The sequence below is a fragment of the Mesoplodon mirus genome, assembly GCF_964341445.2.
Source record: "Mesoplodon mirus genome assembly, chromosome: 4".
Lineage (NCBI taxonomy): Eukaryota > Metazoa > Chordata > Mammalia > Artiodactyla > Ziphiidae > Mesoplodon > Mesoplodon mirus.
In genome coordinates, this window is record NC_138979.1 from 59041507 (window position 1) to 59066286 (window position 24780).

The 24780-nt window shown below is 43.7% G+C and overlaps 1 protein-coding gene and 1 pseudogene across 2 annotated transcripts in view; one reads left to right on the plus strand and one right to left on the minus strand.

The window, feature by feature from the left end:
- Nucleotides 1-24780, plus strand: part of NOX5 (NADPH oxidase 5) — a gene marked incomplete at both ends in the record, with an annotated part of 111491 nt that overhangs the window by 43248 nt on the left and 43463 nt on the right.
- Nucleotides 5800-6203, minus strand: LOC309803137 (large ribosomal subunit protein P1-like; annotated as a pseudogene). Its single transcript has one exon. The product of its transcript is annotated as a large ribosomal subunit protein P1-like (transcript).

A 24780-nucleotide genomic window follows, 5' to 3' on the forward strand; every position in this document is an offset into this window, starting at 1 on the left:
TCATCAAATGAGTTGGGAGTGTTTCTCTCTCTTCTATTTTCTGGAAAAGATTGCATAAATTGGTGTTAATTCTTTCAACATTTGGTAGAATTCTCTAGTGTACCCTTAGTTTTCCATTGTCTGAAAATATCTTCATTTCCCCTTCCTTTCTTTTTTTTCTAAATTTATTTACTATTTGTTTTTATTTTTGGCTGTGTTGGGTCTTCACTGCTGTGCGCAGGCTCTCTCTCATTGCAGCGAGTGGGGGCTACTCTTCCCTGCGGTGTGCGGGCTTCTCATTGTTGTGGCTTCCCCTGTTGTGGAGCACAGGCTCTAGGCACACAGGCTTCAGTAGTTGTGGCTCGTGGGCTCAGTAGTTGTGGGCTTCACGGCATGTGGGATCTTCCCGGGCCTGGGATCAAACCCGTGTCCCCTGCATTGGCAAGCGGATTCCTAACCACCGTGCCACCAGGGAAGCCTCCCCTTCATTTCTGAAGGATATTTTTGTTGGATATAGGCTTCTGGATTGATAGTTTTTTTTCTCTCATCACTTGAAAAATGTACTGCTTTTTTCCTGCCTCCATGGTTTTTGATGAGAAATCCACTGTCATTTGTTTTGTCTTTTCTTAGGGTAAGATGTCACTTCTTTCTCACTGCTTTCAAGGGTTTTTCTTTGACTTTAATTTTGATAAGTTTGCCTATAATATGTCTTTGTGTGGATTATTTTGGATTTATCCTGTTTGGAATTTGTTCAGATTATTGAATCTATAGGTTTATGGGTTTTGCCAAATTTGAGAACTTTTCATTCATTATTTCTTTGAGTACTTTTTCAATTCTACCTTCTCTCTTTCTAGGACTCCAATGACAGGCATGCTAGATCTTCTATTATAGTACCATGGGTCCTGGGGCTCTCTTCATTTATTTTTTCAGTTTACTTTCTCATTCAGATTTGGATAATTTCTATTACTCTGCCTTCAAGTTTACTTTTTCTTTCCTCTGTTCCTCACCCCCCACCCCACATTCTTCTGTTGAGACCATTCACAGAGCTTTTTGTTTCAGTTATTTTCCAATTCTAAAATTTTCATTTGGTACTCCTTTATATCTTCTAATTCTTTGCTAAGACTCTCTATTTCTTTGGGGATATTTTATACTTTTTCATTTATATCAATCATGTTTATAATGTTCATTGAAGCATTTTTATGATGACTGCTTTAACATCTTTATCATATAATTCTAACATCTCTGTTATCTTGGTGTTGACATTAGTTGATTATCATTCCTGCTGGGTAGTGGTGAAAGTTCTGACTCTCCACTAGGCCTCCTCTGATACCACGGTAGTGGTGAGCAAGAAGGATGACTTATTACTGCTGAATGGAGATGGAAGTCCAGGCTCTCCATATGGTCTCCACTAACATGTAGTGGGGGATTCAGTACACCCAACAGGGATGAAAGTTCTGGCTTCCTATTCAGCCTTCTCTGACACCATGCTGGTGAGGGCAGCATCCCTATTTGGCTTTTGCTAGTGGAGATGGTTGGATTGGAGATCACAGTTTTTCTGTACTATTTGGCTGGAATAGAGTGGTTACTGGCTAAAAGTTTTCTGCATTGCTAGCCTGCCCCTTCCAGATCCTTTGGCTAAAGAGAGTGGCTTTTATGGGATTTTTATGTATGTGCCTTCTTCTGTTTCTGGGTTGTCAGCTTCTTTAGCTCCAATTCTGGGATAAATGAGGCAAAGAAAGAAATCTGGAGAATGCACTACCATGTCATTTCTTGGGTTCAGAGGTCTTTAGCCAGTATACCTTTTTTTTGGTCCACCTTTTAGAGTCTACTTATGTCTGTTTTATATATGATGTCCAGGGATTTTAGTTGTGTTTAAGAGTTTGTACTTTATCCTAAAGGCAATAAGAATATTTTAAAAGATTTTAAGCATTTTTAACAAATCATTCTATTTGGCTGCAGTGTAGATAAAGGATAGGAAGGAACAAGACTGGAAGTAGAGACCAGTTAGGAGACTTATAGGAATCTGGTGAAAGATGATGATGTTCTGGATTTGGATGGTAACAGAGGAAATAGAAATAAGTAGTTGAATTTGAGAGATATTTAGGAATTAGGAATCAATAGAATTTGGTGATTGATGTACAAGACAAAGCAAGGAGTCAGGAATGATTTCTATGTTTCTGACTTGAGCCATTGGGTACATGGTAGTGTACTTTTTTTTTAATAGCATTTATCATAATTATAATTTTATAGTTATTTGTATAATTATTTGTTTAATGTTTGTCTCCCCTCACCAGACTAAGTCTAGGAGAGCAGGGGCCATGAGAGCAGGGGCCATGTTCACTGCTGGAATCCTAGCACTTGGCACAATGCCTGGCCCATAATTATATATTCAGTAAGTATTAACATATTACAGTATATTTAAGAGGAAGCATGTTTATGGGTGAGATGATTTTGGGAATGTCATTTTTGAATATATTAAATTTAAGATGCCTGTGAGACATGTCCCAGTTAGATATATTTGTCTAGAGCTTAAGAAATAGCTGTAAATAAGTATTTGGGAGCTATCTGCATATAAATGGAAATTTAAGCCATTGGAGTGGGGGGATTCTCTATATAGTATATAGGGAAGAGAAGAAAGCCTAGAACTAAGGCTTAAGGAACTCTAATTTAAAGAGATAAATAAGGAAAAGGAGCTCCTAAAGCAACTGGGGGTAAGAATAGAGAAGTAGAAGGTATACTAGGAAAAGTATAGTTAAATAGAAGCCAAAGGAAAAATATTTAAAGAAAGGAGGAGTAGTTAACACTGTTGTAACTGAGAAATTGAGCAAGATAAAGACTGAAAATCATCTACTCAATTAGTGCAAAAATGGTTGTGGTAGAGGTGTTGATGAGGAAGGCATATTGGAAGAGTAAATTGAGATAAGAAAATGGAAATAGAAAATGTAGACAATTCATGAAGTATTTAACTGACTAGAATGAGAGAAAAAGATGATATCTAGAGGGGAAAGTAAAACCCAGGGAAACTATTAGTTTGTTTTTTATTTTCAGATAGGTGAGACTAAGTCATGTTTAGGAGCTGATGAGAAGGAGCCAGTAGAAAAGGAGAGGTTGAAGATAGTTAATGGAGCAAATGAGATCCAGAGCACTGGTAGAGGATTTTTACTTTAGATGAAAAGATTTAACATCTCCTTTATTGCAATAGGAGGGAAGGAGAAAGAATGGGTTGAGATAAAGGTGGGCTTATAGGTTCAGTAGCAAAAAACTAAGGGAATTCCGGATTGTAGCTTCTATTTTTTTTTAGTGTAGCTTCTATTTTTTTTTTTTTAGTGATGTAGAATACCTGTTGATATTGAGTGAGTTAGAAGTTTTAAAAGGAATAGCATATGTGAAGGGACTAGTACATACTAAGTGCTTAATAAATGATAGCTTTGTGTTACTTGCAGTTTTAAAGAGGTTTTCTATGGTTATATAGGGCCAGTGCCGTATAGCGTGATTTGAGAACATTCAAAATATCTCCTTTATATTCTGGCAAAGTGCTTGAAACTCTATTTTGAGAAAATGTTTACATTGGATTAAGGCATTTTAAGATACTGTTTTATGTGTTCATATTTTGGTGAAATAAATATATATATATATATATATATATATATATATAAATATATAAATATATATATATATATTTTTTTGCCACACCACATGACATATGGGATCTTAGTTCCCTGACCAGGGATCAAACCTGTACCCCCTGCAGTGGAAGCTTGGAGCTTGGAGTCTTAACCAGTGGACAACCAGGGAAGTCCCAGTGTTAGCTCTTTTTGTTTGTTCATTTGAAAATTCTTTCTTTAGTCCTTGCTTTCCAAGGTGCATATGGTAGTGTAAATTTTATTAAGAGTTTTGTAGTATGAGCTCTTATATTTAGGTCACTGATCCATTTTGAGTTAATTTTTGTATGTGGTGTGGGGTAGGAGTTGAACTTTATTCTTTTGCATGTGGATATCCAGTTGTCCCAGCACCATTTGTTGAAGAGACTATTTTTCCCCAATGAATGGTCTTTCACCAATGTTGAAAATCAACTGGCAATAGATAAATGAGTTTATTTCTGGACTCTCAATTCTATTCCATTGATCTATATGTTTATTCCTATGCTATTATGACACTATTTTGGTTACTGTAGATTTGTAGTAAGTTTTGAAATGGGAAATGTGAGTCCCCCAACTTTGTTTTTCTTTTTTAAGATTGTTTTTTGCTATTCAGGGCACCTTGTAATGCCATATGAATTTGAGAACTGGCTTTTTCATTCCTGAAAAAAAAAGGCTGTTTGAATTTTAAAAGGGATTGCATTGAATCTGTAGATATCTTTGGGTAGTATTTCTGTCTTAAAATAGCAATATTCCATAAAAAAAGGATGATTTTTTTTATTTAGGTCTTCTTTAATGCCTTTTAACAAGGTTTTGTATTTTTTAGTGTGAAAGCCTTTCACCTCTTTGGATAAATTTGTTCCCAGGTACTTCATTCTTTTGAATGCTATTGTAAATGGATTTGTTTTCAACTTGTTCATTGTTGATGTATAGAAACACGACTGATTTTGTTGGTGTTGATCTTCTACTGTGCAACTTTTCTGAATTTATTTGTTAGTTATAGTAGCTCTTTTGTGGATTATTTGAGATTTCTATATGTAGGATCATGTCGTCTGCGAATACAGATAGGTTGACTTCTTTTCCTTCTGGGTGCATTTAATTTCTTTTTCTTGCTTAATTACTCTGACTAGAACTTCCAGTAAATGTTGAATAGCAATGGTGATAATGATGATGATGAAGTGATCATCTTTATCTACTCCCTGATCTTAGGGGGAAAGCTTTCAGTGCTTCACCATTGAGTATGATGCTAGTTGTGGGGTTTTTATAAATGCCCTTTATCATGTTGAGGAAGTTCCAATCAATTCTAGTTTTTGAGTGTTTTTATCATGAAAGGGTGTTTGAGTTTTGTCAAATGCTTTTTCTGCATCAGTTGAGATGATAATGTGGTTTTTAAATTTATTTTATTAATGTGGTGTATCACACTGATTGATTTTCTTATGTTGATCCACACTTGCATTCTTGGGATATATCCTGCTTGGACATGGTGTCTAATCTTTTTAACATGCTGCTAGATTCTGTTTGCTAGTATTTTGTTAAGGATTTTTGCACCTACACTCATAAAGGATATTGAGCCATGATTTCTTTTCTTGTAATGTGTTTATCTGACCTCATAGAATGAATTAGGAGGTATTCCCTCCTTTTCTTTTTTTTGGAAGAGTTGTGAAGGATTGTCGTTAATTTTTCTTTAAATCTTTCATAGATTCACTCGTGAAGCCATCTGGTCCTGAACTTTTCTTTCTTGGGAGGTTTTTGATTACTGATTAAATCTGTATTGGTTATAGGTCTGTCAAGATTTTCTATTTCTTCTTGAGTCTGTTTTTGGTATCTGTGTTTCTAGGAACTTGTCCATTTCATCTAGGTCTAATTTGTTGGCATACAATGGTTCATAGCATTCTCTTATAATTATTTTTATTTCTGTAAAGTAGATAGTAATGTCCTTATTTTCATTTCTGATTTTAGTTATTTGAATCTTCTCATTCTCCTTCTGTGTCACTCTAGCTAAAGGTTTGTCAATTTTGTTGATTTTTTCAAAGGACTAACTTTATTTTCATTGATTCTATTTTCCTATTCTCTAAGTCTGCTATCTTCACTCTAATATTTATTATTTCCTTCCTCCTTTTAGCTTTGTGTTGACCGTGTTCTCCTTTTTCTAGTTCTTTAAGGTGTAATTTTTTTTAAGAGCTCAGCTTTTTATTGAACATGTTACTAAAGAGGTTTAGTCAAAAAGACCAAAGCCCATGTCATCATCAGACTCTTCAGATTCTTCTTTCTTTTCTTCCACTTACTCTCCTCAGCTGGGGCAGCAGTAGTGGAGGGGGCAGGACCTCCTGCTAGTGCAGCACCAGCTGCTGGGGCAGGTCCACCTGCCCCCACATTGCAGATGAGGCTCCCGATGTTGACATTGGCCAAAGCCTTTGAAAACAAGCCTGACCAGAAAGGTTCAACATTTACACCAGCTGCTTTAATGAGGGCATTGATCTTATCCTCTGTGACTGTCACCTCATAGTCGTGCAGGATGAGGGCTGAGTAGATGCAGATGAGCTCTGAGACGGAGGCCATGGTGTGGGCCAGTGCTAGGCAGGGGCTGCCAGGCGCAGTGCTAGTCACCAGATGAAGTGAGGGCCTCACCCCAACACAGCCTTAGCTTCCTTGGAAGGACCGAGCACCTTAGTGGCAGCTGAGGAAAGGGCTAAGGTATAATGTTAAATAATTATTATTATGTTTTATTTTTTGGCCGCATCACGTGGCATGTGGGATCCTAGTTCCCCGACCAGGGGTGGAACCCATGTCCCCTGCATTGGAAGCACGGGCACCAGGGAAGTCCCTAAATTATTTATTTAAGATGTTTCTTCTTTTTATTTTTTTATTAATTAATTAATTTGTATTTTTGGCCACGTTGGGTCTTTGTTGCTGTGCACAGGCTTTGTCTAGTTGTGGCAAGCAGGGGCTACTCTTTGTTGCGGTGCACAGGCTTCTCACTGCGGTAGCTTCTCTTTGTTGTGGAGCATGGGCTCTAGGTGTGCGGGCTTCAGTAGTTGTGGCTCGCAGGCTTTAGAGTGCAGGCTCAGTAGCTGTGGTGCATGGGCTTAGTTGCTCCACAGCATGTGGGATCCGTCCAGACCAGGGCTCAAACCCACGTTCCCTGCACTGGCAGGTGGACCCTCAACCACTGCGCCAACAGGGAAGTCCTCTTTCTTCTTTTTAATGTAGGCATTTACTGCTATAAATTTCCCTCTCAGCACTGCTTTCATGGCATCCAAGACATTTTGGTATATTGTATGTTCATTTTCATTTGTCTCTAAGTATTTTTTAATTTCCCTTGTAATTTCTTCTTTGATCCATTGGTTGTTTGAAAGTGCATAATATAATTTCCCCATATTGGTGAATTTTCCAGTTTTACTTCTGTTATTGATTTCTTGTTCTTTTCTATTGTGTTTGGAGATAATATTTTGAATGATTTCAATCTTTTAAAATTTACTGAGACTTTTTTTGTGGACTGATATATTGTCTAGTTTGGTGAGTGTTCTATGTGCACTTGAGAAGAACAAGTATTTTGCTGTTGCTGGGTGGAATATCCTATATATGTCTGTTAGGTCTAGTTTGATTACAGTGTTGTTCAATTTTCTTTCTGTTCTATTTCCTTATTAATCTTCTATTTAGATGCTTAATACATTATTGAAAGTGGGATATTGAAGTCTCCATTATTATTCCTTCTATTCAACATTTTCACCATATATTTGGGAGCTCTGGTATTTTGTGTGTATATATTTATAACTGTTATATCTTCTTGACGAATTGACCCTTTTGTGAATATATGTTCTGCTTTTTCTCCTGTAAGAGTTTTTCAATTAAAGTCTATTTTATCTGATAGCAGATAGCGGCCCACATCTCTTTTGGTTACTCTTTGCATGGAATATCTTTTTATATTCTTTTACTTTCAACATATGTATGCCTTTAGATCTAAAGTGAATCTTTTTTGACAGCATATAATTGGATTCTGTTTGTTTTCACTCATTCCACCAATCTCTGCCTTTTGGTTGGAGAATATAATCCACTTACATTTAAAGCAATTACTGATAAGGAAGGACTTACTTCTGCTATTTTGCTATATTTTCTCTATGTCTAATATCTTTTTCCCTCTCATTCCCTCTACTACTCTTTTCTTTTGTGTTTAGTTGATTTTTGTAGTGAACTTTTTTGATTCACTTCTAATTTCCCTTTGTGTATAATTTTTAGATATTTTCTTAGTAGTTATAAAAGGGATTACATATAACATATTAAATTTATAATGATCTAGTTTGAATTGATACCAACTTCAAAACTCTGCTCTTATAGAGCTCTGTCTTCACCCCTTTATGTTAATGTTGTTACAAATCACATCTTTATACACTGTGTGCTCAATAATAGATTTATAGTTTTTAAAATGCATTTTCTTTTAATCATGTAGGAAATAAAAAGTGGAGTTAGAAACTAAAACTACAGTAATGCTGGCTTTCATGTTTACCCATGTAGTTACTTATACTGGAGACCTATGTTTCTTCATACAGCTTTGTGTTACTAACAACTGTCCTTTTATTTCAACTCGAAAGACTCCCTTTAGCATTTCTTGTTAGTCACATCTACTGATAAGGAACTCCCTCAGCTTTTATCTGTGAATGCCTTAATTTCTCCTTCATTTTTGAAGGATAATTTTGCCACATGTAGAATTCTCGACTGACAGCTCTTTTTCTTTCAGTACTTAATTATGTCATCCCACTACCTTTGGCTCCATGGTTCCTTACAAGAAATAGTCTGCTAATCTTATTCAGGATCAGTTGTACATAATAAGTCACTTCTCTCTTGCTGCTTTTAAGATTCTCTCTTTGTCTTTCAACAGTTTGATTATGTCTCCATGTCTTAATCTGTTGGGCTGCTATAGCAGAATGCCATAGATTACATGGCTTAAAAACAACAGAAATTTATTTCTCACAGTTCTGGAGGCTGGGAAGTCCAAGATCACAGTGCTGGCAGATTCACTCTCTGGTGAGAGTCTTCTTCCGCTTCATAGACAGCCATCTTCTCACTGTGTCCTCACATGGCAGAAGAGGCAAGGGAGTTCTCAGAGTTCTCTTTTATAAGGGCATTAATTCCATTCATGAGGGAAAAGCTCTCATGACCTAATCACCTACCATAGGCCCCACCTCCTAATACCATCACATTGGGGGTTAGGATTTCAACATGAATTTGGAGAAGGTGGGGACACAAACATTCAATCTATAGCACTTAGTATGGATCTCTTTGAGTTTATCATACCTGGAGGTCATTGAGCTGCTTGGATATGAAGATCCATGTCTTTAATAAAATTTGGCAAGTATTCAGCCATTATTTCTTCAAATATTCTTTCTACTTCTTTCTTTTTCTCACATCCTACTAGGACTCCCAAAATGTGTGTGTTGGTACATTTGATGGTGTCCCATGGGTCCATTAGGCTTTGTTCACTTTGCTTTATACTTTTTATTTCTGTTCTTCAGACTTTTATAATTTTAATAATCTTATCTTCAGGTTTGTTAATTCTTCTGCCTGTTCAGATCTGTTGAACCTCTCTAGTGAATTTCTCATTTAAGTATCGTACCTTTCAGCTCCAGAATTTCTGTTTGGTTCCTTTTCATAATTTGTATCTCTTTATTGGTATTCTCATTTTGTTCTTTATTTTCCTACTTTCTTTTAGTTCTTTGACCATGGTTTCCTTTAGCTCTCTGATCATATTAAAGATAATTGATATAAAGTCTATGTCTTTTTGTCCAATGCCTGGATTTACTGCTTCTTTGTGTGTCTTGTGACTTTTGTTGAAAACTGAACATTTGAATATTACAATGTGGAAGCTTTGGAAATTAAATCTCCTCTTCCCCAGGATTTGCCATTTTGGATTGTCTCTTTGAAGCTTCAGTCACATATGGTTTAGTGACTTTTCCAAATTATTTTTTCAAAGATTATATTCCTTGCCATGTTTTGTTGTTGAAGTCTACATTCCTTTAGCTTATGGTTAGCTAGTGTTTTGACAGAGATTTCCTTGAATGTTAGGAGCTAAAAACAAACAAACAAACAAGCAAACCACCTCTCCTAGTCTTCACAGATTAGCTCTGTGCTGGGGCAAGCTGTTTAGCCTTAGCCTTCGCTTCTTGCTTGCACCAAGTCTAGAGATTAGCCAGAAGTGGAGGTTTAGGATCTTCTCAGGTCTTTTCTGAGTATGTGTGTGATTTTCTAAATTCCCCAACATACTTAGAAACTTCTCTTCTTTGGCCAGCTTGCCACCATCATCTTGGATCCTCCACATCTACTCCACAACTCTTTTGTTTTTAGCTGCCTACTTCAACCCAAAATTCCAGCACCTTCCAGCTCTCCAACCCAATTCTACATCAAGCTCTGAGTCCTTCACAGGTCAAAGTGCATAAAGAGACCCTGATAAATATTTGTCAGTCTCCTCAGGGTCTGTGTTTAGCAGCACAAAGAACTGGCAGTAGCTTTGGCTCTGTAGATTTGGGGGGGGTTTTGGTTTTTAATATAATTCTTTTAGGCAGAGTACCTCTCCCACTATGGAAAGAGAATTTTCCTTCTCTGTGGAGCGTGTTCCATGAGTCATGGGAAGGGCCTGGTCTTCCATTTGCATCACTAACTGTAGCAGGGGTGAGCGACTTTACCATTTCAACATCGGCGGGAAAACTAATACTAAATTAGTCCATTCAGGAGCAAAGGCAGAGTTTACTGCCAAATACCTCGGCTGCTCTAGACATCTCTCTGTTGTTGCTTTGCACGAATGACTAGGAGTCTAGAGGCAGGCTTCTGGATTTGTCTCTACTAGAGTGGGTTGGGGTTCCTTACATCCATATTCAGCTCTGCAAGAGTGAGCTGAGCAGGCAACTAACCCCGGTGGCCAGTTCCATTGACTGGGCTTCCTCAATCCTGGGTACTTTGTCCCTATGTAGGTGGCAGGAGATGGGGATAGGGCCAAACTTCTTACAAACTTCCCAGCAGCCACTGACATTTCTTGAAGGAGGCAGGGGTTGTCAGATGAGTCTTCTGGTCTGGGTCACCAAGATAGGGTCTGGAGGATGTGTCAACCAGTAGCCTTTGGGCTTCACTTTCAGTCACAAAAGAGCCTCCCCTGCCCAGGTTTCATAGATCTGTTCCCGTGTGGTGTTGAAAATCAACGGGGCCTTCAGAAAGCCTAAAATATTACAACTTGTGAACACAGGAGGATGCCCTAACCCACCAGCACACAAGATCATTTTTAAAAAAACATTAAAATGTTTTAAACTGTGAAATTTCCTAGACTCTCAGTGTGTTAAAATTGGAGGAGATCTACGAGCTAGGCTGACCCCAGCCCCTCACTTTACAGATGATGAGACAGAGGTCACAAGAGGGGAGGCCTTGCTCAGGGTCACCCTGAAAGCCAGTGGCACGACCAGGACTGCCCCAAGTCCACCCACTGCCCTCACCACCAGTTTGGGGACGAAGGTCAGCACATTCTTCTTTTCTTATTCTTGCTTCTCCTCAGAGCTCATCTTTTGAATTCTGTGCCCATGTTCCTTCTTATCTAGTCCTACTACCACTGCCTTCGTTAAAGCCTCTTGTCCTCTTGCCAGGATGGTGATGATGGTAATACTAATATTAATGATAACAGCAGCTGACACTGCTTGAGCCCTTACTGCTCACCAGGCCCTGTTCTACACTTTACGAGTATGAACACTTTAAAATCTAACAGCCCTTTGAGGGAGATACTGGTATCACTGTCATCTTATAGATGAAGAAACTGAGGCACAGAAAAGCACAAGGTCATGGAGCTGGTAAGTGGTGGAGCCAGATTTGAAGTTGGGCAGTTTGACTCTGGAGTTCATGCTCTCAACCATTTTATTAAACTGCCTTTAGGGGATATTAGCATAATGAATAACAATTACTACCCCATTTTACAGACCAAGAAACTGTCTTGGTGAGATTAAGCAAGGTCACAAGGCTAGTAAGAAGCAGAGTTGGTTCTCAGACCAAGGCCCTGGCTCTTAAACACCAGTTATACCTCTTCTTGTCATCATGACCACCCTGCCCCCATCAAACTGACAAAGTCTAAACCTCCAACAGGAAGGCCAAGAAACAGTATTTTTTTTTTTTTTTTTTTTATGGTACGCGGGCCTCTCACTGTTGTGGCCTCTCCCGTTGCGGAGCACAGGCTCCGGACACGCAGGCTCAGTGGCCATGGCTCACGGGCCCAGCCGCTCCGCGGCATGTGGGATCTTCCCGGACCGGGGCACGAACCCGTGTCCCCTGCATCGGCAGGTGGACTCTCAACCACTGCGCCACCAGGGAAGCCCAAGAAACAGTATTTTTAACAAACAAATTTAAGAACAACTGGTGTCAAGAGTTTGACATTGACATGTACACACTGCTGTATTTAATATGGATAACCAACAAGGACCTACTGTATAGCACAGGGAACTCTGCTCAGTATTATGTAACAACCTAAATGGGAAAAGAATTTGAAAAAGAATAGATACATATATATGTGTAACTGAATCACTTTGCTGTATACCTGAAACTATCACAACATTGTTAATCAACTATACTCCAATATAAAATAAAAAGTTAAAAAAAAAAAGAACCACTGGTATCAATGGTATCAAGATTAAGAGACTTTGGAATCAAACAGTACAGAGCGTGGGATCCTGGGCCTATCATTTAAACCCCTTTAAGCTTCATTTCTCTCTTCTCTAAAACAGGAATATTAGTTATTTTAAACTGTAGCTAGTATTTATCACCTGCTCACTGTTGCCCCAGCCCAGTGCCTCACATGCAGTTTCAACTGATCACAGTGCTGTCCCACCACTTTGTGGTGGCAGTTAAATGAGATAACACCAAGTGTTGACCCGGCATGGGCTCACGCTCAGCAGATAATAGCTATAATCTTAGCCACGATGATTGCTCTTCTTCCATTTTGTGTCTGCTCCCTTCTGGATAGGAAGATTCTCACAGTTATGATGTGTGTCTTACTCAGTTCTGTGTCTGACCAGTGTCTGGCTCGTAGCTGGTGTCCAGTCAATCTGTAGAAATCTGTTGACACAAAGGCCGAGAGCATGTCCTCTGCTTGCTTCCAAGCCCTTAATGATTTTTTTGGCTGAAATGTTTTTTTGGCTGAAATGAACCTCTTGCTTTTCATTTTGTTCCAACTGTTCCCAGTTCTTCCATGAACCTGAGCTATACATGCTTCAGTGATTTTTTTTTTTTTTTTTTTTTTTTTTTTTGCTTTAGGGATCAGGGACAGTGTAGGGTGGATTTTTGAAGATTTTGCAGACGAGGATGGAAAACCCGGGCAGCTTGGACCAGCCACTGTCACAGTGTAACGGAAGATGTGAGCTGACACACTGGTGGCCAAGGTGGGCGGTGATCTCTCCAAACTCTTCCGTCTGCATTTGAAGTCTCATGAGGCTCATCACTGCGGCTATGGGAGTGTTTATCTTGATGTCACCCATAAAGTGGGGTGACCACTGCCTTCCTACATCACAGGGTCACTGTGAAGGTCAAATCAAATGACCACATGCTTGTGGAGGCTTTTTCTAACTGGAAAGCTCTGTACTGGGGCTAGGCCTTGGCCAGGTGGGCGTTTGGTTCTCAGTGAGTTGCCCCTCCCCTCGTTGGAGAATTCCCTCTCCCAGGACCCAGGGCCTTACCTTCTCATTGTTCTCTCCTCCTACGCCTCTGTTCATTCAGCTCAAGCCAGGCTGGGCTTTCCTGACTTGCTTCTGAATTCTTTCAGACCCACCTTCCTTATCTTTGCCCCCTTGCTTTCAAATTCTTAGCTGACATTTTAATTTTTCTACAGAAACCAGAGTCTTTACAGCATTTCCATCTTACTTTAGCAGTGCACTGTGTCTGCTGGTAAGTCTTATTTGGCAGTCCTGGCTCATGGACCACTGCCTGAGCATGCAGCTGTCTGATAAGCTCTTAGCCATGTGGGGGAGGTCGTCTGTTCCTGTCTTCATCACACACATGCAAGCCTCCTGTCTCCCGGAGCATCCTGTCACATTGCTTGTCCCAAGCCAAGATCTCGCCTTTCAACAGAACCTCATTCAATCTGTTTCCTTACTGACCTCATGTCATTCCATCAGCATGATCTTCTGGTCCCTTGGTGGCCCTCTGAGTCACTCCAGCTGATGGGATCTAACCCAGAGTTCTGAGGAACTGAACCTGCTGCTGGTGCCAAGAGCTAACAGGCAGGGAGCTGTGAGTGGGACTTGTGCCTGGGACACCTCGGTATAGACACAGCAGGTCCCACAGGAGGATCAGTTCCCTGCCAGTTGCCCTCAGAAGTCCTGGGCAAAGGCTTGAAGGGCAAGGATCACTAATGTCCAAGTAGGGGGACCAACTGTCCCAGCTAGCCTGGGTCCAGGAGTTTTGCGGGGCACAGGCCATTCAGTGCTAAACAGAGAAAGTCCCGGTCTCCCTGTGTCTGGGACAGTTCAGCCTCAAGAGGACAAAAGGGGGTCCTTTCACTTCCGATTTGGATTTGAGGCCCCTTGATTTTTCAAGGCTCCCTTGATTTTTCTCAACTGATGAGGGTATGAACAGTGGTTTTGCCTGAGCCTGAAAGCTCTGTCCCTGTCCAGGTGAATGATGACAAGAGGCAAGCCCAGGCAAGCCCTTGCTGGCCCTCAGCAACCTGCCTGATGATGTAGGGAAGTGAGACTCATACACGGAGAGAACAGAGAAAGAGCATGTCTGTTTAAGCTAAGGTGGCAAGGCTCCATCAAGACAAGAGAAACCCCAGAAAATAATGATACAGCCCATTATCAGGTAAGTTTGCTGTTGACCAATGATGCCCATCTATGGGGTCCTGCAGAATGTACAAATCAGACCTTTTCTTCAGGAGAACACGGTGGGGGAAGGATTTGGAAATGCGTCCTCGATTTAATGTATCTGCTTCCAAGGCCCCTTGCTCCCCTGCCACCACTCAATGCGTACACGCATATGCACGCACATGCGGCCAGCCTCTCCCCAACTCCTGCACATCCCCGAAGGTCCTTGACCCTTGCTGCTCCTGTGTCCAGACCATGGCCCCCACTGGACTTCCAGATCCACAAAGGGAGCTGAGTCTCTTGGGCGATGACTTTCAGCCCTAACAGCCTCGCTGGCCTCACAGATGTCCTCATGTAGCCCTTTGGTGGCTGAGGGATTGCTGTATCTGTCCCCCTGCCCTAACCATTCCAGGAGCAAGTACCAGATAGCTAGGGACAGCCCCTGTGCCCCAGAGCCTGCTAGAATTATTCAAACTGGCCAGTCCTAAGCCTGCTTACCCTGCCTCACCCATCCTTCCCATGGAAACTGCAATAAAGGCTCTTGCCCAATTTCCTCTGCTCTCTCTGTCCTGACTGGCCCTGGTGTTACCCCATGTGGCCCTGTGAGGCGTGGGGTGCCTTCTGTTTCTAGGGATCTGTGAGTATAACACTCTTCTTCCTTTGTGACAGTTGTCTCTATGTCTGCATATCTTACCCTACCTGACAAAATAAATATCGGGTAGCTTTATCATAGTCAGGCACACACCTGAGCACTCACTGTACATGGATCATCTCATTAAATCTCAGCACAGTCTGTGAGGTGGGTGCTATTATATTTTTCAGATGAGGAAACAGAGACCTGAGTACACACAATTAAAATAACAGAGGCAGGGTTAAGAATTTAGGCTTGCCAATCTGAAAGGCTGCACTCCCAACCTCCACTCTGATCTGCCTCAATTATTATTGAGTAGATGCCTTATTATTATTATTACATTAGCAGGCAGGGACAGGGCAGTCTGGTGTCCCCATAAGCTCCCATGTGAGGGCAGAGGTCAGGTGGGAGAGCTGAGCTGTGTCTCTGGTCCTGGTCCTAAGCAGCCCCATCTGAGAGCTATAAAGGGCTCACAGAGGAGCTGGACCCTAGGTGGGAGGCAACCTTCTGAAGCAACCTGTCTTGATGGATTTGAAGGGCCCTGGGGCAGCCCCTGCCTAGAACTCTCTGTCCAGTGATCTGTTTACAATCACCCTCTACCCCCACCATCTGTCAGTCAAGGTTTTAGGTTATGAGCAACAGACACCAGCTCTGGGTAACTTAAGCAACACTGATTAGAAGACTACTGGTACATTAACAGAATTGATAGAGAACTTAGAAAGCCAGCGTAAGAATCATTACACACCAAGAGGAAACTAGTGGCTAGGAACACAGCAAATTCACCTTCAGGAACAGTGTGATCAGGATGCAACCTGGCACCCCATCCCTGGACTCTCACTGTTGATACTCTCACGTTGCTGTGTCTTTCTGACACTGACTCAAGATTCAAAGCCAGTGGGCACTTTTGGGGGTGATGGATAGGTTCACTGTCTTCATTGTGGTGACAGTTTCATGGATCTCTACATATGTCAAAGCATATCAAATTGCACATTTGAAATAATTGTAGTTCATTATATGTATTCTTACCTTAATAGCACTATTTAAATAGTATAGTCTGGAGAGAGCCCTGGTGCCTAAAGCTGGGGGGCGGCAGGGAGGGGAGTGGAAGATGAAACAGAGTGGGGGGCAAAGGTCAACAGGCCAGCTTCATGTAGAGGCCAGACTGGCCAAGAGAGGCAAACCGAGGCTCCTCTACCCAGCTCTTCTGGAGGGTCCTAGACATCTTGCTGGGTCGTGGTTTGTCAATAGCAAGTTAAACTTGTAGCTGATGTTAGCTTTGATGGAGAAACTACTTCTTCTTCCTCTTTAGGCCTAGCTCTCTGCTCCTCTAACCATCTTTTACTCACTGAGCCTCAGTCTGGGAGGGGCAAACTCCCTTCCTTTAGGAGTGGCATTGAGAAAATTCTCAATGGCTAGAACTGTTGAGGGATAGCATTGCTCAAATGGGTTGCCCTGAAGCAGATAGTGAGGCATGAATTTGTAGCAAGCCATTTATTAAGCTCTTAGGGGACATAGGTAAGGGGATGGGGAAGCAGGACAAAGTCTGGGGCCCCTCAGACAAAGGCCTATGAGGGCAGCTTCTGCCGATCCCGCAGGGAAGTCTGGAGTGGGAAGAACACCTCAGATGTCCCAAGCTGAGTTGGGCTTCCATGCTGTGGCCCACCACCCGCTGGGAGAGGAGGAGGATGCCTACTTCCAGGCACGCCCTGCATTCTTCACTCCAGCAGCCAAGGGCAGCTCCCCCAGAAGAGGTGGGAGTGCTGCTGTGGGAGGTGGACAGGGGCCCAGAAATGATGAAAGGTGCTCTGGATGCAGCATCAACACTGTCCATGACAAGCCAGTGTCTCCTTCAAATCCCAGCAAGTCTAGGGCTTGGTCGACAGAGGTAATGGAAAGGCGGCCTCGTTTGGAGGAAGGTGAGCCTTGGCGTCCAGAGACCCCAGACTTAATTATCACACGATTCTTTTACTTGGCTGTGTGCTTTCAGCCTATAGGGCAAACCAGGCTTAGTTACACACATCTGACACATTCTTCCACTGCTCACGTCAGAGGTATGCAGAAAGATCAGTTTTCAAAAAGTGCTACACCTTCGATTTTAGTTTGACTACTAATTTTGTCACACTACTATTATATTCTGCTGGAGACATGTTGGGTATCCGCCTATGGGGCCTGTGGGGTGGGAGGGAGAGCAGGGAGAGTGTGAGGGGTCAGTGCTCAGAGAGTCAGCTGACTGGTTTCACAGGCAGGACCACATGCCGCTGCACAGAACAGAATGTGGGGACTGGAAATGTGAAGACTGTTTAGTCCACAGGCCTCATTGTACAGATGGGAAACTGAGGCCTAGAAAGGAGGGACTCTCCACTCCTTTAGCTTATATTTACCCAGCACCTCTCTGTGCCAGGGCTTGCACCAGAGCCTGGGAACAGAATACCAGGATGCCACAGACTCCGACCTTTTAGCTTTTCACCTTGAAATAATTATAGAGTCACAAGAAGTTGTAAATATGGTACAGAAAGGTCCCAAGTGCTCTTCACACAGTTTTCCCCAGTGGCAACATCTGGAATAAAATTACAGTGTAATATTAAAACCAGGAAACTGACATTGGTACAAGCACACAGTGTTTACATGTACTAATTAATGTGTGTACAGGGGTGTGTGTGTGTGTGTGTGTGCATAGTTCTATGTACTGCTATCACAGGTATAGATTTGTGTGCCCATCATACAATCGCGACATGGAGCTTTTCTGTCACTGCAAAGGAGCTCCCTCTGTGTCCCCTTCATAGTTGTGAACACCCCACCCCCCCACTCCTAGGCCACTGCTAAACTACTTTCCATCTCAGACCTTGCTTTTAGGGGCTCACCTCTTCGGAGGGAGAGAGATTCAGATACAAATCTTGGCAATACGAGGAATAGTAAATGCCTATATAAGTATAGGAATGAAATAATACCATGGCATTTGGGTGCAGTTAATGTCACACTCCTGAGGGTGTCTAAGTCAGATTGAATCCATTGAAAGGGGACCAGAAATGGGGTGGTTTCAGCCATTAAAAAGAATGAGGTCGCACTGAGTTAACTGACGTAGAACAACCTTCAAAGCCGACGACGGAAGGCAAAGGACAGAACGGTACATTCTGACTTTTGTGTGTGTGTGTGTGCGCGTGTGTGTGTGTGTGGAGGCTCTGTAATCAGATGTCATGTGTACATACACAAACAAACACCACTAATGGTATCACCTGTGGAAAGTGAGACCAGCGGCTGAGGAGGGAGGGATGCTCGTCTCCTTGTCTACTCTCGTGCTATTTCAGTTTTCACTGCGTGCGTGACTTGCTTTTATTAAAAGGAAATGGAATCATTTTGGACCCTCCTTAAGCAAGGAGGAACGTATCCTGTATATTTGTATCCTCATATCGCCATATCCTTGCTTTCTCCTCTCCCTTGGGTTTGCAAAAGGCCCTCTAGGGACTTAGCAATCTAAAAAGGGGGTTGTGCAGCCTCTAGTTGCCATGGTAGCTGTTGCTCCTGGTGACACAAGATGCAGGCCTGGCCCTCCCAGCCCTGTGAGCAGGGGGCTTGGAACCTCCACACCACCCTGGGTACCGGATGTTAAAAAAAGATGTCTCTATCAGTGCTAGCGTGTGATGAGTTGGCTGTGTGATTTCAGGAAGACACTGCGTTCAGTGGTCTGCACTGCATGGTGTATGCTTTCTAAAGACAAATGTTCTTTACCTAAAAACATCTTTACCTCTACCTCGGAGCACCAAGACCCATTCTCCTCCCCGCTGGGATAATCTGGTTTAACTGCCTCTACTGGTTTCTAAACACAGAGTCTGGTTTAGCCTCTGGTTGTCTTGGAGGCAGCCCATTCTCACACCAGGGTCCCCTCCCAGCCCATTCAACTTCCTCTCTCAGACCCAGAAACAGGGAGAATTGTTTATTGCTTCTTAAGGGGCTGGAGAACCCTTACTGACCACAAGAAGAAAATCGAGCTACCTTCCAGTGAGTGGGGCTCATGTCAAGACAGCTTTTGTTCTTTTCTGGTGAGTCAACAAGGGCAATAAATGACATAAATTAATTTCTTAATAAACTATTGTGATACATTAAATTCCCAATAGGTTCTTCTGCTTCAATTCAAGTGTGTGTTGATAGAATAAAAGTAAAATGCAGTGGGAACTAGAGGAGAGAACTAAATTAGCTCTCTTGGGGAGGAGTGGGCTGGGGAAGGGAATTTTTGTGGTGGCCCTTGAAGGTTGGGTAGGAGTTCACCAGGTGAAGAAATGAGAAGGCGAGCTATCATATGCTTGGTGCTAAAACCAGGGACCTGACTCTGACCAGAGATTTTCTGAACTATTCCATGCTGCCATGGCCCCGACCCCTCTCTATCTCCAGGACTGAAGGCATATGTTCCGGTGAACTTAGAGCCTGGAGAGAGGCGATGCTGTCTTGTCAGCTGGCCAGGACATGTTCAGTCCAGATGGAGCCTGTAATACGCCGATGTGGACCGAATTGCCAGATACTGCACTTCTCCTGTGGAACCAGTGTCCTGGGAACAGGCCGGGACTGCTGCCCTAAAGTAAGACCTTACCATTCATGCTGTGATTTCTGTGGGTGCAAACTAGACAGGGTTAAAAGACTGGGGAGAAAAGAAAGGCAAGGCAAGGTGGAGAAAGCAGGAAAGGCCAGGCAAGTTTGCTTTGGGGAAGGTCTCAGGCCACGACTCACAGTGGGAACATGATTCACAGACATCCTCCAAGGCCTGATTGTTCAAGGCTCACACTTCCTTACTCTGGGACTCCCAAAGCCTGATGTTTCTTGGCACTTCTCAAAAGCAAAAGGCAAAAATAATATTTTCATTTTCTCCAACAGAAAGTCTGCGTTATAGCTACTAGCCTTATTCTAAGAACCAATTCTTAGGAAATTGGATTAGGACATAAATTTACAGAGTTCCTGGATTGGCCCAGGATTCTTTTTCCACTTATGCCACATGTGCTCCGCCCTGCCTTCTTCTTCTTTGCGTCTGAGATGCAGAGCCCAGCCTCGGGTTTTGCAGTCACCCCCTCAGTGTGGAGGCTGGTGGAAAGAGCCGCATTAGGGGACCAGGGCTCTAGTCCCAACTCCACCAACTCCTGAGATACCGCCAGGAGACCACATCCACTCCATGGGCCTCAGTTTCCCCATCTAGAAAGGAAATGTTGTACTAGATCTTTCATAGAAAAAAATCTGCATAACCCATTTTTTAAGGAGGGGAGTCAGTTAAAATTTTACCCACATAACTGAAAATTAAAGTGTTTGGAAGCCACTGGAATAAATCATCTTCAAGGCTGTACCCAGACCTAATTTCTGTAAGTCTCTAGACTTCTCCAGGCTCAAAAGTGGAGGTAGAGTGGGGAGGAGGGAGGTGGTTTGGCTTCAGCCAGGTGCCCGTAGCAACCCTCCCACCATTGACCTCTTTTAATAAAGGACTGTGTCTCACACATGTCACCTGTCTCCTGGGCTGAATGGTGGTGGCACTGGCAACTGGCTCTTGCTGCACATGTTTCTGATGGCTGGAGCAATGAGGGGGTCTCCTGTGCTAAGGATGCAGAAGGGGGTGGGAGGGGAGTGGGGTGGCTGAGGAGGAGAGGTTCTTGCCCAGCCTCCAAGCCCTGCCCCATGCTCTCTGGAGAACAGACCACTCCAGGAAGGAGAAGGCAAGGGGCACAGATCATGTATCCAGTGTGACCCACTGGAGTGTGTACTTGCAGTGTCTCAGTGGAGTCACACAACCTCATGGGGGTAAGTCTGAGTGTTACTGAGTCCAAGCTCATACTGCTTGCTGCACGACAGGCCAGTCAATTGAGAGGTGAGGTGTTGGGGCAAGGAACAGCGATTTTATTCAGAAAGCCAGCAGATGAGGAGATGGTGGACTCGTGTCCCAAAGAACCATCTTGCCCAGGTTTGGATGCTAGTTCCTTTTATAGAACAAAGAGGGGGAGGTGAGGAGGTAAAGTAAAAAGAAGGGATAGGTTGTTGGAAATACTTCCTTGTTCTGGCCAGACTCCAGAGGGGATGTGTTAATTTCTTCCTTCCTGCAGCCATTCACAGGTAGGCCTTGGGGGGGCGGTTCCTGTGAGCTAAACAAAGGTATTTTAACTTAACACTCAGGCAAGGGAGGCAGGGTTCCTGGAGAATGGGCCGTTATGTATACTTTAAGCTCTAGGCAACATCCCTTTAGTGATTAACTTGTAGTAGAAGGAATACAATACAAAGGTTAAAGTGAAAGCACCATCCCAGCATGGAGTCAGATTTGTTCTTCCCTGTTTCAGGAGCAGTCCCTTTTTACGGGTAAGAAAAGTGGGGAACAGGGAGAGGAAGCACACTGGCCTCAGGCAACAAGTGGTGAGTCCAAAGTGCTGATTCTGGGGGCAGTGGGGTGAGCGGGAGCATCAGGACCATGACCCCTGGGTAGGCAGTTGGGGCCACATGAACTCACCTATTTCTGCTTCAAGAAGACTAGTCAGGATTCTTTTTCTGGGACTTGGGAAACAAAGCAGGTGGTTGAGAATAATCAAAACGGCCTTCTGAATGAGTGAAAATGAACTGAGTGTCTCTTCTGGGTCAGGTGCTTCCTCATGTGGTGTTTCATTGAATCCTCACAACCATGTGCTTTGGTATTCGGGGAAGACACCCCTCATCCCCCACAGAGAACTCAGAGAGGGTGAGGGGGCTGCCAGGGAGGGCAGAGCTCCAGCCAAGGCCAGCCCCTCTCACTCACAGGTCTTGTTCCCATCAGGGGGCCCGCTGGCCAGACTTGCCAAACAGCTGATTGTCCCATGTGAGTTCCATGAGTACAGTCAGCCCCTCCCTCCTGTCCCTGACCCAGTGCTGGGTACGGAGGAGATGCTCAGAACCACAGCATGAGTGTTTTCCAGCCTATTTTAAAGTGTTTGAAGCCACTGTTGTGAACTACTCTCCCGCACCCCTCTTTCCACCTGTGTGCTCCTATGTGCCAGAAAGGCTTCCAACAGCTAAAGGGAAAACAAGTCTTTCCCTTTAGCAGGAAACTATACCTCAGTGGGGTCCTAGGAAAGGAGAACTGTGCTGCGAGTCTAGTACTGGAGCAAGCACAAGCCCACTGCATGCTTCAGTTTCCCCATCTATGCCATGAGGGTGCCTTTGGTGAGCCTTAAGCCCTCTTCAGAGCCCATGACCCCTGACCCTTTATGGGTGGAGCTTCCAATCTCTCCCAGGAGCAGGGCCCAGAAGGAATCCCCTTCTAGGTTTGCCATCCAGAGGCAGCCACACAGAGACACCATCTCTGTGGTCCTTGCTGCTTTTCTACTTAAAAATAGTCCCCACTCAGCTTTGACTAGATCAAAGGAACACACTGCTGGAACTTACTGGCCAGAGGCTGTCACTGTTAACTCTTGCCCGCTGGTTACAGGTGGAATATAGCAAGTCCTGTGGGGACATAAAAAAGAAATAATGAATATAAGTTCTGTGAGGGCAGGAACCATTGATCATCTATGTATCTCTTGGATGGCATAGAATATTTCTATGCCATAAAGAAGAAATAAGGAATATAAGTTCTGTGAGGGCAGGAACCATTGATCATCTATTTATCTCTTAGATAGCATAGAATATTTCTTGAAGGAATGTTTGAATGAAATAGTGAATGAGCAGAGGTGATTCCTACCTAGAGCTGATAGGCTCGTTGGGGAGAGAAGAGATATATACACAAAAAGTTAAATAATGATCTAAGGACCAAGATACCATGCAAAACAATGGTATGACATGTTGCAAGACAGCGTTTGTGGTGCAGGAACACAGTGTAACTAATTCTGGGCTGAGGAGAGCAGGAAGAGCCTCTAGAAGAAGTTGGACTTTGGGCTGGACCTTGAGGGGTGAGTCCGGCTTGAGGGGTGTGGAGCCCCCATATGCTTGCCCTGAAGAGGCAGTTCCTGCAAAGTTTCCGTGTTGGAAATGAGCAAAACCTGCTCAAGCTCTCCAACAGAGGATGTGTCTCTGCTATGGAGAGAAGGGAGACTGGACAGGACTGGTGGGGCTCAGAGTGTTCTGGCCCAGGCTCTGCCCCTGTGGGTGGAGCCCCACAGGGGATACTAGAGGAGGAAGACGGGTCCCAGCCATCCAGGGATTAAAAAGGAGATAAGAAAAGCGGGTGAAAACTTAATATCCCCTGAGATTTTGTGTATCATTTGAAAATGATAATAGAACTTGCTGGAATGATATTAGGTCAACTTAACTGCCCTGTTTTCCATGAGAAGGTCATTTCAACCCCAAAGGTGTGAGACTAGGGTGGGGTGATAGGCCATATTCCATCTCATTAGCATGAGCCCTAGTGACATCAACAGGAAAACAGAGCCTCTGCTTCCTTTTCTTGGCCCCAGGGAACAGCTTCTTGTGAGCCTCTCTCCCAGACACAAGGTACATACTGTGGGCGAGGTCAACTTTGATGGTTCTAAAAATGTATAGGGCTTCCCTGGTGGCGCAGTGGTTGAGAGTCCACCTGCTGATGAGGGGGACGCAGGTTCGTGCCCCGGTCCGGGAGGATCCCACGTGCCGCGGAGTGGCTGGGCCCGTGCGCCATGGCCGCTGAGCCTGTGCGTCCGGAGCCTGTGCTCCGCAGCGGGAGAGGCCACAGCAGTGAGAGGCCCGCGTACCGCAAAAAAAAAAAAAAAAAAAAAAAATGTATACCCCTGTGTCTGCTCTTACACTGTGTGCCAAGGCAGGGAGAACAGGAGAAAATCTCCACTGGGCAGAGGAGGGACTGGATCCTGAACAGGGGAGGTGACTTTCCCAGGCCAGACAGTAAGTTAGCCTGGGCATAGAAGCCCCCTCTCCTGATTAACGCCTGGGGCTGTTTTGGTTCCTGCCGGCCCTGCTTAGAACTGGAGTTGGGCATTGGGAATGGTTGACTGGAGTGGGGAGATTCCTCTGCGGGATGCTGATGTGGCTAGTCTACTACAATCATTCACTAAATATCAACTGAGTAACTATTATAATCCAGGCACTGCTCTAGTGTTGAGATTCATTCGAGAATAAAACAGACACAAGTCCCCGTCCTCATGGAGCTTACATTCTAGTGGGGGAAGAGGCAGACAAAAAACAATAAGGAAGCACATTATATAGCACATTAGAAGATGATACGTGCTGTGGAAAGAAGGGACTAGAGCAGGATAATGGGGATCAGTAGTTTGGGGTGGGTGAGAGCCACCTTTAAGACAGGGTGCTCAGGGTAGACTTCATTAAGAAGGTGTGAGATGAGCAAAAGCTTGAAGGAGGGGAGGGAGTTAGCCAGGTAGATCTCTGGAAGAAGAATGTTCCAGGCAGAGGGAATGGTCAGTGCAAAGGCCCTGGGGCAGAAGTGTGCCTGGTACGTTCAAGAAATACTGAGGAGGCCAGTGTGGCTGGAGCTGAGTGAGCAAGGGGAGAGCCCAAGATGAGGGCACACAGGTCATGGGGCCATGTCATGGGGGGAGTATGGAGGGCTTTGTGGTTATTCTAAGTGGGATGAGAAACCATCAAAAGGTTTTAAGCCGGGGAGTGACCCATCTAATTTACAATTGAACAGGATCTCCAGGGCAGCTGAATAGAGAACAGACTATAAGGGAATGAAGGTGGAACAGAGGGTGAGTTAGGAGGCTGTCCAGGTGAGCTGCGATGGTCCCTCTGGCTAGGGTGGGACCTGCGGAGGGGCAGTCAGAGTCTATATCTA